Genomic DNA, 14,814 nt, shown 5'->3' on the forward strand with positions numbered 1-14,814 from the left:
GAGGAAAAGCAGGAAATTGAAAACTTATTTGAACAAATAATGAAGGAAAACTTTCCTAATATAGTGAAGAAAATTTACTTCCAGGAAACCCAAAGAGTCCCAAAGAAATTGGACCCAAGGAGGAACACAGCAAGGCACATCATAATAACATTATCCAAGATTAAAGAGGAGGGAATCTTAAAAGCAGCAAGAAAAAAAGAAGAGAGTTACCTACAAAGGAGTGTCCATAAGACTATCAGCTTATTTCTCAAAAGAAACCTTACAGGCAGGAAGGGGCTGGAAAGAAGTATTTGAAGTCATGAAAGGCAAAGACCTATATCCAAGATTACTCTATCCATCAAGGCTGTCATTTAAAATGGAAAGGCAGATAAAGTGCTTCCCAGATAAGGTCAAGTTGGAGGAGTTATCACCAAGCCCTTATTATATGAAATGTTAAAAGAATTTCTTTAAGAAATAGAAGATCGCCTTGGTTGGCATAGCTCAGTGGATTGAGCACGGGCTGCGAACCAAAGTGTCCCAGGTTCGATTCCCAGTCAGGGTACATGCCTGGGTTGCAGGCCATGACCCCCAGCAACCGCACCTTGATGTTTCTCTCTCTCTCTGTCTCCCTCCATTCCCTCTGTAAAAATAAATAAATAAAATCTAAAAAAAAAGAAATAGAAGATCAAAAACTATGAACAATAAAATGACAACAAACTCATAACTATCGACAACTAAACCTAAAAAACAAAAACAAAAACTAAGCAAACAACTAGAACAGGAACAGAATCACAGAAATGGAGATCACATGGAGGATTATCACTGGGGAAGGGAGAGCGAGAATGGGGGGAAGGTACAGGGAATAAGAAGCATAAATGGCAGGCATAAAATAGATGAGGGGAGTTAATATTTAGGAACTAGAGAAGCCAAAGAACGTACATGCACAACCCATGGACATGGACTAAGCAGGGGGAAGGTTGGAGGGTGCAGGGTGAAGGGGGGAGGGGGAAGAAAGGGGAGAAAATATTTGGGACAACTGTAATAGCATAATCAATAAAATATAGTAAAAAAAAAAAAAAAGAAAGAAAGAAAGGCAGACTCTCAGGACCCGTTTCCTCCTTCAGTGGATGTGGGCTCTGGGAGGAGGAAGGCCCCTACAGACACAGAAAACATAAAAGAACTCCTGAGATCAGCCCCGGTGAACATGTCAGTGTTGACTTTGTAAGAATATGAATTCAAAAAGCAGTTCAGCGAGGATGAAGCCATCCATTGGACGCGGGAAACCTGGAAGAAATCTCTCCTGTTTTCTACCCTGTATGCTGCCTTTACCTGTGGCAGCTGGCACCTAGTGAACAAGTGAACCAAGTTTGGACTGAGGAAGCTGTTAGTGCCCTGGCCTCTGACCCTCACAGTCTTGGGTGCATTTGGTGCTCTTGAAACTGGTGCTTGTGTGGTACAGATTTTGACAACCAGAGGCCTGAAGCGGTTTTTGACCAGAGTTTTTGCAAAGGACTTATTAGCAAATTCTGGGCTTATGCATTCGTGCTAAGTGAGAAGCTCCTGCATTAGGAGACACGGTGTGCATTACTCTGAGGAGGCAGAAGCTGATCGTCCTGTGCTGGCACCGCCCCACCGCTGTGCTCCTGCACACCTGCACACCTACAAGGACACGGTTGCCAGAGGTGGCTGTTTCACAACTGTGGTTCCTGATGCTGTGACAATCCCTTATAATGCCTTGCGAGTGGCAGGTTTCTGAGTCTCCTGGAAGCTTGCCGCGTTCATCACCTTGTCCCAGACCACTCAGACGCTGTGTCATTGACGACCTGGTCTTCCACTGCATGCCCGGGGTCACTCAACCTCAGAGTACCTTCTGGTCCTCACTCATCTACCTCAGCGGCCTTGTGTTCTGACACTTCTTTGAAGCCCTACATCAGGCAAGAGGAGGAAAACCACGGCGGAACTGAGGAGGAAGCCACAGCTCAGAGTCACTGAGAAAATCACAGACAGAAGAAAATGGCACCGGGAATCACACATGTGGTGCAGCTAAAAGCAAACAAAACACACGGGCAATCACAAAACCCCAGAGCTTAGGGATAATCAGGTTGATGTAACCTGGTAGGTTTATGATCCTTTTTGGGTGAGGACTTTCTGAGTGCACCTCTCTCTCAAATGACCACCGCTAGAAGACCCCATTCCCTCTTTACCTGTCAGCCTTGGGACAAATGAGAGCAAACGTGAACCAGAGGCAGAAAGAGAGATAGAAAACAAAGGCTATTAATATGTATGAAAAGTACAAAGCGTTACATTTCTCCAAGGATGAAAGTTTACTTGAAAAACCGTGTGAGCACATGCACACGCAATCCTCTCTAATGTTTCTGATACTAAACCGGAGCCAACAGAACGGATTAAAATGAAAGAGACACAAGGTGTAGATCTAGGACTTCAATGCCTTTGAAAAAACTGAAGCCTTTTAAAGAAAGGTTACTAGTTGTAGCCACCGTGGAAAAAGATGTCTTAATCAGCTCTCCTGAAAATGGATGTAAGCAACTGTGTTTCAAGGAAGAAAGACTGGTGGATTTTCCTTCACCGCGCCTCAGGCTAGGGAGTCTGCAAAACCCACCTGGGCTGAGTTTCCCCCCAGGCTCTTCCTGGGAGGAGGGAAAGAATGCGGCTAGGCTCCGAGCAGACGGGGCAGCACTATCTCAGAGCATTCCTGGTGGTTGAGCCCTAACTTCTGCTCTTAAGTGAGATATGAGATATCCTAGTTTCAGGCTTTTGAGCAGAAGAGTAAATACAGGCTAGAGAAGATGAAACTCAACCAAATGACTTGAAGATGAATGCTGCACTTACTACAAGTAAAAAAGTTCAACACAGTCCCATTCTTGGGCCCGGAAGGGAAAAAAGACGGGGAGAAGTGAGGCAAAGATCAAGATAATGTGCCCGCCCTTCCTGTTTGACTGCACACACACTGATACTTTCTACATGAAACACTGTGGTACAGCCTATATTCTCTATGTTTTTGTGAGTTTCAAAGATAAATCCGCAGGGTTTTTCCTGATGGTAGGTGGACACTTTCTGCCTCATCCACATTTGCTCCCTAAACTGTGTAGAGAGAGATGTGTAAAGTGCCCTCTGCTGGACAAGTGGAGATACTTCAACAAAAACTTCATGGGAGGTCTGGCTTGGAACAGCTGACCAAAAAAAAAAAAAAAAAAAAAATATGCTCTATTGACTTATCCTTCAACTTTTAAATGATATAAAATATACGTCATACTTTTGTCCAAATCATAAGACATCCTTCTTGCTTCAAGTCAGCTTCAGGATTTTTTTAAAAGAAAGTTTTGCATCCTTTACAAACCCAATACATGTGTAAACATTCCTAGTATTTCAAAGAAGTAATTAGGTAAAGTTGTTCGATGTGTTACATTAGTATTCTAACCAGTTAAGCAGTTTAACAGACAAACTAGCTGAAAAGATTGGGGGGCTGCTACACTACGCAGGCTCTACACGGAAAGCTCACGTGTACACGCACAGGTCTGCGGCGCACCGGACGACACAGCCCAAACAAACAGAAACACGTCTTCTGGCTAGCAGGAAAAGAAACCGTTGCTTCTCTTTCTTGCTTTCTTTGCGAGTGTGAAAGGGATCTTTTCCAAATTCGTTATTTTAGTTCTCATTGTGCTGCCACGCCGAACCAGAGCCCCCTGCTTCTCTGCCAGGGAACAAGGGTGTTCTCAGCACCGTGTTTATTGTGGAGCTTTCAAAGAACACAGTTGTAGTCCATTCTGTGTGAATGGTCCGCACAGTGAACAGAAACCCACGCAGGCCACATCGTGACTGGCAGGCTGAGGCTGGGGTTGGGGTTCGCAGGGAGGGAAGCTGTTACATCTGTGTCGAGTTATTGGGCACAGTCTGTGAGGGCTTCACGTTGGTGCACAGAGGAGAAACTGTTTTTCTTGTTAGGGCAAAAGCTGACATGAGCGAAAATGACAGGTCTTGTTATAAAGACTAATAGATTCTTAGGATGCAGATAATGTCTTTTGAGCTTTGAAAATACATGACACTGTACAGTAAGCTCTTTTTTTTCTTATAACAGGAAATAAGCAGAATAATTAAAATGGGGAAAAGGTCAAATAAAAAGAAATGCAGATTCTCTGGCTCCACCTCAGACTGCAGAAACAGAACCCAACTTCTAAGAATCTCTTCCAGGTGATTTGAATCTTCGTAGACATAAGTTTTCTGGCAAAGAACAGTATAATATTCCCAGTATGACTTAAAGCGTTGTTTCTCCTTGGTTGAACCTGAGCCCCCCAAGGATTACGGAGCTTACCATTAGGCCACCATCGAAAGTACCTGAATTCCGTTTTTATGATATACTGTGATCATTTAAAATTACCTGGACTCCCAGACAGCCGAGTAACTACAATATATCAGACTTTGCACTTTAACTATACAGTTTCCATTAAGAAAGCAGTTTAGTGACAATTTTGATCAGCTGACACTAGTTTTTTCCTACTGTTTTGGAGAGTTCGTCCTCTATTTTACGGCTTAGCTAATATATGTAAGGTGTGAATTAACACCTAGATTTTATGACTATGTTATATAGGTAAACACGCAGAGATCCTACTTCAATAGTTATTTGTGAGAAAAACAAGCAGGTAGTATGTTTGGGGGGAGAGAGGGGGGTTGTTTGTTTTTAAAGTATTCCTTGGATCCTTGTTTGTCTACAGAGAAAAAGCCTCAGTCATTTGCTGGCTAATAGCGAAGGAACTGGAGACAAGGAGAGCCGTAAGCTTTTCTCACCTGTGAAAACAGACTGGGAACCCGCAAAGAATGCTTAAAAGGAATTGCCAAGTGACGCGTAGGCCCCAGGAGATTGTGTTGTACAAGATAAGTATGCCAGGAGCTGGTGATTTGGTTTTTCCCCAGCACTGCTTGGCAGAGCAGGAGCAAATCCCAGACCGGGAGGGACAGACCCGAGGGTTGGCAAGACCAGGCAGCGGCAGGGCAGAGGAAGGAGGGCTGAGTGTGCTGGCGCAGTGCTGGTCACCGAAACCCTCAATCCGCCAGGTGACGATCAGCCACACAGACGCAGTGGCTGGCTTTGTCACACTGCAGCGTGAAACAAGGTACAAGCTTGCATGTTACTCCAACTAGACTTTATACCAAGAGTGAACTCTAAAACTTACCTGTTCTTATAAAAAGCGCTGAAACCGAAGCTTAAGAAGTTCTGACTGAGAACAGATTGATGGTGGCCGGGGGTGGAGGATCGGGGTGGGGGTAGGGGGCCAACATGGGAATAAAAGGGGGGAAAATTCTATCCTCAACTCACTCATGTTTTATGTTCCAAAGTAAAGCAAATAAATAATTGCTTATCGAAACATGTCATAATGACAATAACAGGCATGTTTTATGAAGCAATAAAGCAGGTTTGATGAAGACAAAGTATGCGGTAACCCAGAGCTCAGAATCCATTCCTTCAGTATGGCTGCTCCCCCCCACCCCCCCACCCTGCCGCCACTTCAAAGACTCACTTCCACAGGTGACATATCTGGATCATCAGATCTGGTTTAAGCCTTTCCAGCCCCAGGGACTCCCTACTTTACAAGGCTGACTCACTTTCATCCTTTCTATGTTAAGAAAGTCCCCAAATTCCCTTGCTGCAATTGTACAACATTGTGCCCCAGCCCATGTGACTGTGGAGCCTGAGACATCCACGGTCTGCCCATCTGCAAGCCGGACGCCCAGGAGGGCGGCTGGTGCGGCTCCAGTCCACACCCACAGGCCAGAGGAGAACCCGGGGAGTCGATGGGACGGTGTAAGTTTCCATTCAAAAGCCAGCAGGCTCAAGATGCAAGAAGAGCTGATGTGTCAGTTCAGGTCCGAAGGCAAGAAAAGATCACTACCCCCCTCCCTCAACAGCTTCCCCTTTCTCCTGGGAGGGCCAGCCTTTTTGTTCGAGCCAGGCCTTCAACTAGTTAGTGAAGGCCCACGCACATGAGGGAGGGAAATCTTTACCCAGTCGACCAATCCCATTGTCAATCTCATCGGAAAACAGCCTCACAGACACCCTCAGAGTAATGTTTGACAAAATATCAGGACGCCCTGTGGCCCAGTCAACATGACACACAAAACTAATCATCACAGCTGCTGAAACTGTTCTTGAACTGGCTTTCCTGCTTCTCTTCTGGACGTCCTTTAGTTTAGTCTTCACATGCCAACCAGCAAATTTTTTTATACATAATTCACATACCGTATGATTCAGCCATTTTAGTGTATACAATCAATCAGTTGTTTTTAGTACATTCACAGAGGTGTGTATCCTTTCCACAGGTGACCAGTGGTCACTAAACACAAATTTAAGTGCTCTCAGAAGCCCCCAGTAGCTTCTCATCACACTGAGAATAAGATGCAGTCTACTCACCAAAGTCCATGAAGCCTTACAAAACCTTGGGGCCTCCTTCCCGACCTCACTGGTTCCAGACCCACAGTCCTCCTTGCTGGTTCGGCTTCATCCTGCCTTGGTCCCCGCCTTTTCCTTCTGACTGGACAACTCTTACCCACCCCCATCTCTTCCCACTCGCTCACTTCATTCTCGCCCCTGATCAAAGGTCAGCCCTACCAATAAGATGTCCCTGAGCACCTTCTCCGACATACCTGTCATACATACACTCAGTCAGTCTCTACCCATTGACTTTGTTTCTTCGGAGTAATTATTTGTAACTGAGAAGTTATTACATATTGTTCATTGTAATTACTGACACCTGATAGGTTATTATTAACATATTGACTATGCTCATTACGGAGGAACTTTCTCTGCCTTATTCGTGGGTGTGTCCCAAATTTCTAGAACAGTACCTAGCACACAGTAGGTGTTCAATAAACATCTTTAGGAAGGGAGAGAAAGTCGTGAGCCTAAAACCCATCAAGTAACCAAGGCCCTATACCAGTCTCACACTGGGTTCTATTTCTCATTACTTCATTTGCTTTTCCTTCCCCAAGTCCTTCATCGCAAAAGGTGCCTAAAGAGAGATGTTCCAAATCTGTATCTGAATAAACTGTCCCCTATGATACAATCCTACTCTGAATCACTTTTTTAAAACTCCACAAATTAATGATAGTGTTGCTTTAAGAATTCTAATTCATTTATGTTTTTTAAAAAGAAAATTGCTCTCAAGGCTGAAAGTTGGCACAGAAATGTTCATCCTAGATTTAAAAACAAGTCAGCTTCGGAACTCTGGGGAAGCGCTCCTAAACTCATGTCCATGCCGTGACTAAGAGATCACGGCTAGAAACAAAACAGGAGTTTCCTGATCCGCAGCGCCGCGTGATTACGAGGGTATTGGAAACAACTTCAAAGCTGACATTAAGTGCTTAAGTCTACACTCTTGGTGATACTTAGCCTTAATTGGTAGTTGGAGAGAAGTGGAGAGACAAGGAGACTCTGGAAGAAATCTCCTAAAAATGTTTTATATGCCATTATTGACTTACTTATATGCCATTCATATGGAGGTGTTATACATCTGGATAGTTAATATCTAATAGTTGTAATATCTAATTACTGTGAAGACAGCCAGTGCACAATTCCCATTCAGGCTATTTTCTCAGACTTGACTATTGGAAAACCCCAAACTACTTCACAACAGAGATGACGGTCCACAGAAATTCCAGCAAAATATATGCACGTTAGAAAGAATGTAGTTAAAATACAGCCAGGGAAAATGTCAGTTACAATGTGTAGAATGGCCTTATTTTTTAGTAAATGCATAACTTTTATGTTATAATTTCTTATACAAGTGTAAACAATACTAGCCCTGGCTGGCGTAGCTCAGTGGATTGAGTGCAGCCTGCGAACCAGGCATCACAAGTGTAAACAATACCTTAATAATGGCAGTAATATAGTACTCTCCTATACCTTAACAAGGTACCCCACATTTTTGTTATTTTTGTTTTCTTTATAAAGAACATAACGAGACTGACAAACCAGTAATGTAAGAGCAGTTTAAATTTTAGTCTTTGAGGCATAATGACACAACTTGTCACAACAGTTCACCTGTCCTTTGAAATAAAAACGTTTCTTTAGCGTAGTTTTACTCGAGACCACCGTTGAGCAGCTGTAGTCAAGTCTATTGATGTTATTTAACCATCATCGTCTCCATTAGTCAATAGAAGAAATAAAAACTATCTTTTCAAATTCAGTGATACCAAGGTCTGATCCAACATATGAAAGCATTCCAGCACAGTGGAGGGTGAGAAGTGGACGAACACTAAAGAGCATGGTGATGTACAGAGGCATTCAGCTTCCGTTATCGGTCGGAGAGGGGGGTCAGGCCAGCCAGTGCCAGCGCCGTGTGAACGCTGCTCTCCTGGCTGAGCCATCCAACAGGCAAGGGCGAGCGGATCAAAAAGAATCTGCTTGGGGAAAGCCTCTCCCAGATTTGCCACCTGGAAGGTCTCCTCAAGCACTTCTGCAAAATCAGCAATCAGTTGAAGAACAACAAAAAAAAATAAACCCACTATTGATCTTACCGCAGTTACTTCAAACTAGCTCTACAATGCCATCTTCGCATGCTGTCACTTGTTAGCAGTGTTTTGTATACGTCAGCATCCAAATACATTCACAAAAGTATTTCGCTTATTATCTCCTAGAGAGGTTATTTTAAACTTGCTCTACAGTGCCATCCTCACATGCTGTTGCTTGTTGTCGGTGTTTTCTACACATCAGCATCCAAATACATTCACAAAAGCATCGCGTATCATCAACAACAGAGACGCCTGTGCTCTGAGACACACACCGGGTCTGACCCTCACGGAACAGCCCTCAGTCACCGCGGCTGCAAGGAAGGCATCCCCTGGCTGCCCCTGCAGTGTTGCCTCCCATGCTGCAGCTCCTGGAGCGTGTTCTCTTCGAGCCCGCAAAATCCATCCCGGGCCTCCTAACCAGAAAAGTGCTACCCTAGAATGAAAATAGTAATTACATTTGTACTTCTTGTATTACTTCAACTTGGATTTTAAAAAGAGGGGGGAAAAAACAAAAGTGGGCTTTTTTCCCCTGAAAACACTGTCATTTTTGTTTTGTTTGTGTTTATTTGGTTTTATTTACAGAAAGAGCTCACAAACTCAGTGTTCCACAGACCTCTCCTCTCTCCACCCCCTTGGCTCCTCCACCCCTGGGGGGAAAGAATGGGATAAATATAGTCACTTCCCAAAAATAGTTTTTAGAAAAGCATGAGATAAAAACCTGGGTAAGAATAATTACACTGTATAGCTGAGCCCTCAGGTAAATGTTCTGTTACTGCTGAAACACCCTAGGTGTTTCCACGGTGCCCTTGACAGACTAGCTTGCGCTACTTTGCGGGCACCCAGATCTAGAGGAGTGTAAAGACGACTCAGACAGAATTTTGTACAGGTGCAAGAACCTCAACCACGAATAACCTTGTGAGAAACGGCAGTGAGGAGGGACCCAGGAACTTCCCTTCCTTCTTGAAGTAGCCATTATGGAAGCAAGGGCAGCTGCTGAGGCTGGCTGGTTATCTCTGCATTCCCTGCCTTCTCCGGCATTCCTGAGTGAGGAGATAACCCGCTCGCCCGGCCTCTCCAGTCAGCCCTTCCACATTCCACTCCTCAAAGTAATCCGAAACAGGAACCTTTTAGGGCAGAGATGTTCAAATCCAGCCCATATTTCAATGCAAATGTGGCCACCCCGAGGGTTTTCCAGTAAGCCCACCAACAGACACACGCATCACACAAATGAATGGTTCAAAACAAGTTTTCCGAAATACCGTTGCTTTTCAAAGGGAACTGCAATTGAGAGGGCAAGTGTGAGTAGATCAATCAAATCTGTAGTTATTTGGTAAAGGTAGCCCATGTAAAGGAGCAGTGTTTACTTTCTTGATTCTTTAGCTCGGTGGTTCTCAGTCAGGGATGATTTTACCCGGAAAGGTCATTGGCAATGTCGGGAGATATTTTTAGCTGTCACAGGTGGTGGCTTGGGGGCATGATGCTACTGGCACCCAGTGAATAGGGCCTGGGATGCTGCTAAACATTCTGTAATGTGCAAGGCAGACACCCACCACAAAGAATCATCCGGCCCAAAATGCCCATAGTCATTAGGGCCAAGGTTGAGAAACCTTGCTTTAGCTAAATACAAATAAATCATTGTGGGTCCCAGATGACCATAAGTCTGAGGATTAATAATTTATGTGGTGTTTTCTGTACATATTGTATTTCCTGCACACTAACACATCAGATGGAAACATTCTGGTCCAATGGTTTTCTCCATCGGGATACCTTGCTTGCAGAAATTAATATTAAATGTAAAGTATAATTGAAAAAAAAGTTTTTAATTTTTAAATTAAAAAAGCTATCTTGCCAGCTTTTCGGGGTTTTGTATTGAGGTTGAATATTTTTATTCCCATATAAAGTTTTTGTTTTGAGTTTTAATGATTTAAACAGACCCACAATTAATACCAGCTAATTTTTTGGAAGACTCAAAACTCCTGGGTTAGAATTTTTTTTTTTTTAGCATGGCTTTGCAAAGAAAAGGGGAAAACAATTTCTTTATAATTGAAACTCAGTCAAGGAAGAAATGCCATATCTCTTTGGGAACATGATTACTACCTTCCCAAATTTAAAAAAAAAAAAATCATGAAAGCTCCAAGCAAAGCTTTCAGTATACTTCTAAATGATCTAAACATTTCTTCCTGCATTGTCATTGCTGTGCCTTTCACACTGCCCCGACTTCCAAGCTAAATAAATGTGCATGGAAACTGACATGAAATGGAAATGTTATAGGGAAAGGAAAGAAAATCAGAAAGGAGGAATGGAAAAGGGGGCTTGGAGCACTAGAATCACTCAGGTTAACAAAATATTACACAGAAATTATGTAACTCTTACTGTATTTAACGTAATGGGATGTATCTACCCCACACAAACCTCATTCACAGAACCCACTTCAATCCACATGTGTGAACTGAGTGACCCAAAGGGAACCAACACTCCTGAGCACAGCGCACTGGGCCAATTTTCTTCCCCAGGAACACAAGCATCAGCTGTTCGTGCTATGGGTGGCCTGGAAAGATGAAGTAACCTGATCTACTCAGGTGCCTCTCTTGACAACCTCGCCTAGGAGATGCCATCTCCAACAGGCAAAAAGCAATCATGTGGAATGCAGCTGCCATGTTTATTCTGAGCATGGGATGATTAATGGGTGAATTCTCCGAAAAAAAAAAAATCCTTAAAACAAAACACTCTACATCTCACTTAGCTTAAAAGCATCTCCACTCTTTGTCACTAAAAAAGCATTATCTACATGTAAAACTGTTGAATTTTGATGCATGTTCCCGGATGGATCAATATCCCCTTCCTGGTGTTAACACTGTTCCACAGTCGGGCAAGATGTTACCGTCTGGTGGGAAGGGGTGAAGGGCACAGAGCAGAGAGCCTCTCGGTGCAGTCTTGTTTTTTAAATTTTTTTGCAATTTCCTGTGACTCTAAACTTATTTCAAAATAAAAAGTCTTTTAAAAAGCATGTGGTAACTGAAACATTCACCTGTCTGTGTTAGTTTCCTAGGGCTGCCATAACGAAGCCCCATAAAGTTAGTAGGCTGAAACAGCCAAGACTCACTGTCTCACAATCCTGGAGCCGGTCCCAAATCAAGGCAACCGCAAAGCCAGGCTCCCTACGAAAACTGTAGGGGAAGTCTTCCTTGTTTCTGGTGGTTTGGCGGCCATCTTTGATGTCCGTTGGCCTGTAGACATGTCATCACCCCTCAGCTGTCACGTGACACTCCTCCTTTGTGTGTCTGTCTTCACACGGCCATCTTCTTATAAACACACCAGTCACATCAGGTCAGGAACCCCCCCCTACTCCAGGATGACCTGGTCTTAACTAGTAGATCACCTGCAACAAGTTTATTCCCCAATAAGGTCACATTCTAAAGTGGTAGGACTTCAGTATGTTATATCTTGGTGGGGGGAGTTCAAGGGGCACATTTCAATCTGTAACACTATCCCATCAAATACCTACTCTTAGAGCCTATCATTTTCCATTATGGAAATCTTACTTATTTATTCATTCATTTAAAAATCTTTGGTCTCCTACAAGTATCAGTTATTATATTATGTGCTGTGAACACAAAAATTACTCATATTGTAACGGTGCAAAGCAGGAGACATCTGAAAATAGGAGAAAATCCCAACCCTTGGCTAGGGGAAAGGGTAAGTGGATGATAAGGTGTTCAAGATGCTTTGCACAACAATGCAAGTTAATAGCTGTAGGAAGGGTGCTGCCACCCAGGGGGTAAGGTACATTGTTGGGAACTGCCCTGCCTGGTTTCAGAAGCTGTAACCCCCACCAAGGCTAAGGCTGAGGGAGCGACCTTGGACTGTAAGCCACCATGGAGACAAAAGTTTATCTCCCTGGCAAGAGAGCTGCTTCTGCTCCTTTTACTTCATCCATAACTGGCCCCCAATGCTTGGTCAGTTAGCCAATGACGGGTAAGATTACCCAAGGGGGGAATGATCTAAGACAGGCATGATCACGTGGAAGGCCCCCAAGGAAGTGTTACAGAACAAACAAGGGGGGCCTGGGACGATATACTATTATTGAAAAAAAAAGCCCCCAGGTCCGTCATGTCCGCCGCCCAAGGAAAGACGTCTCTCAATGCCAGAGATTCGTGAAAAGGAAAGGAAATGTTTATTTAATGCTATACAAACTTAAAGTAGTGACCTAATGTCTTTATCAAAATCCCAAAGTCCCTTAAAACACCCACAAACAGACACAGTCCTTCCTTCCTTCCCCCTTTGCCCAGTCCAGAGTACCGTATCTCCTAAAGCTGAGCAGGTCCCCACTCTGGCAAAGGCACGTGGTCCTCTCTCCCTGGGCCACGGGAGTCCCCACTCTGCCAGAGCCGCGTGGTTATCCCTCTCAGGGCTGCGGGAGTCTCCACTCTGCTAAAGCTGTGTGGTTCTCTCTCTCCAATGGCTGCTGCATCTCAGTTTAAATCCCCGCGCCAATCTTCCTCTGCAGCCCCATTTCCGACTCCTCCCACACTCGGCTTCACATGCCAGAACTCATACCCTTCCAGCTTTACTGGACTGCCATCATGAGTCTGGGCAGGTGTGGCCCCATGTCTTGGAGCCAATCTTCTCCAAGCTCCCACGCAGGCGCTGTAGCTCAGGGGCACCTGCCCCCAGTCACATCTTGGTGGGGAAATTACTTCCATTCCCCTGGCTCAGGGCATGGCCACAGCTATTTAACATATCTAAGCGACCAGCCAAAGGCTATAGATATGTTAAATGACCATACCAGAGGTTGGCTGCAAGGCTGTTGCTATGCAAAACAGCTCTCAATGGCCCTGCTCCATTTGTCCCTTCCCCCAACCCACACCTGGGGAGTGGGAGTTAGGACATCCAAAAATCCCCTGGACACCTTGAGTTCTGGACCCCATTTCAAATGCCTATTTGGGGTCCCCCCTCTTGGCTGTACCCTGTAACAGAAGGACTTTGGGGGATACAGCAAAAGGGGGTGATGGACCCTCGCCCCTCGGCTTTGACAAAGTCTGAGTCTTCATTGTCTGCAAGAAGTCTCCTAATCTCTTGGCTGCCTTACTTTCCTTGTTCCACCTAAGCCTGAAACAATGACAGAGGGTGGTGTAGCCCTGTGCTGGAAAGGGCGGGTTCCCCGGGCAGTCAGGCCTAAGAAAGAATCTGTAAAATCCTGTGAAACCTGCTTTGTTGAGAATGCTCTCAATGAAATGATAAGGGTCCAAGCAAGAAGTAAGTTTGTTCCTCAAAGTTTTACAGCTCTTTAGCTATCTGACCCTGACTCAAAATAGGCCCTCAGAGTTCTTTGTTATCTTTTGTTTGATCCTTACTGCCTGACAATGATTAATGAGCTTTATCTGTATTCCCGTGCAAATGAACCCAATAAAAGCCCACTGAGGAACAGGCTCCCGGTCCTTCTCCTTTGAGAGATTGGCCACCTTTCCTCCCCAAGCAGATCATGTCTTGGTAGACTTACTCTCATCTGTGGTGGCCAGGGGGGCCCTGCGGGTGGAGTCCCCCCCCATAGTACATGTGACTTTTAAGATCATATAGTGACTCATGACATAGCCAGGGTAGGTGGATGCCCAGCCTGAATGTCGGTGCATCATGGGGAACTCTTGCCATGACTTGCCATGACTAAAGATGGCAGCCAAAAGAAGATAAAACATACAGGAGAACTGGCAAAAGTAACGTATCATAGGAAGGGCCAGATATGGAGTCACATAGGAAGTTCCAGGCTGAGCATTTAAAATAAGGGCTGGCTGAAAGAGAAGGGGTCCAGTCTGCCATGAGGTCTGGTGTGAGAAGGCGGAGGCCCTCTGGAAAGCCAGCCTAGAGAAGACAGCAGCAGAGCAGATGGAGCTGTGCAAGACTCCCTAACCAAGCACAGATTCGTGGGAGGTGCTTGGAACCAAACTGTGACTGGGAGAGCAGCTGCAGGCTTGTGCTTTTCTAAAGGATGTATGGAGAAGCCACTCTCTTGGGATATGAACCTCCCTGGACCCCACCATGACCCAGTGTAACACAGCACATGTTTCCCTGAATCACTGCATGGAGGCTGAGAACGTACCCCAGATCCTGAAGGAGAGAGGTGCTGCGAGAGGATGGCAACTCTGGCACCCACAAAAGCACTTTCCAGAGGGGATGGAGACCTGTTTGCACAGCTGGCGAAGGACAGATAAGGACATGGGGAACTTCTGGGCATGGTTTTGGCTTATCGCCCTTTGGGGATCAAGGGAAGTGCTGGGTCTCATGGGAGAGGAGGGGTCTGAGCAAGAGTTGTAGTCC

General features: G+C 44.9%; 1 protein-coding gene and 1 pseudogene across 13 annotated transcripts in view; one reads left to right on the forward strand and one right to left on the reverse strand.

Annotated features, from left to right (window-relative positions):
• The window catches only part of LMO7 (LIM domain 7), a 219,648-nt gene that overhangs the window by 117,495 nt on the left and 87,339 nt on the right, over nt 1–14,814 (reverse strand). The window lies entirely within an intron of this gene.
• On the forward strand, nt 1,184–1,943 carry LOC114508441 (annotated as a pseudogene).

This window comes from Phyllostomus discolor, chromosome 11 (genome assembly GCF_004126475.2).
Source record: "Phyllostomus discolor isolate MPI-MPIP mPhyDis1 chromosome 11, mPhyDis1.pri.v3, whole genome shotgun sequence".
NCBI lineage: Eukaryota > Metazoa > Chordata > Mammalia > Chiroptera > Phyllostomidae > Phyllostomus > Phyllostomus discolor.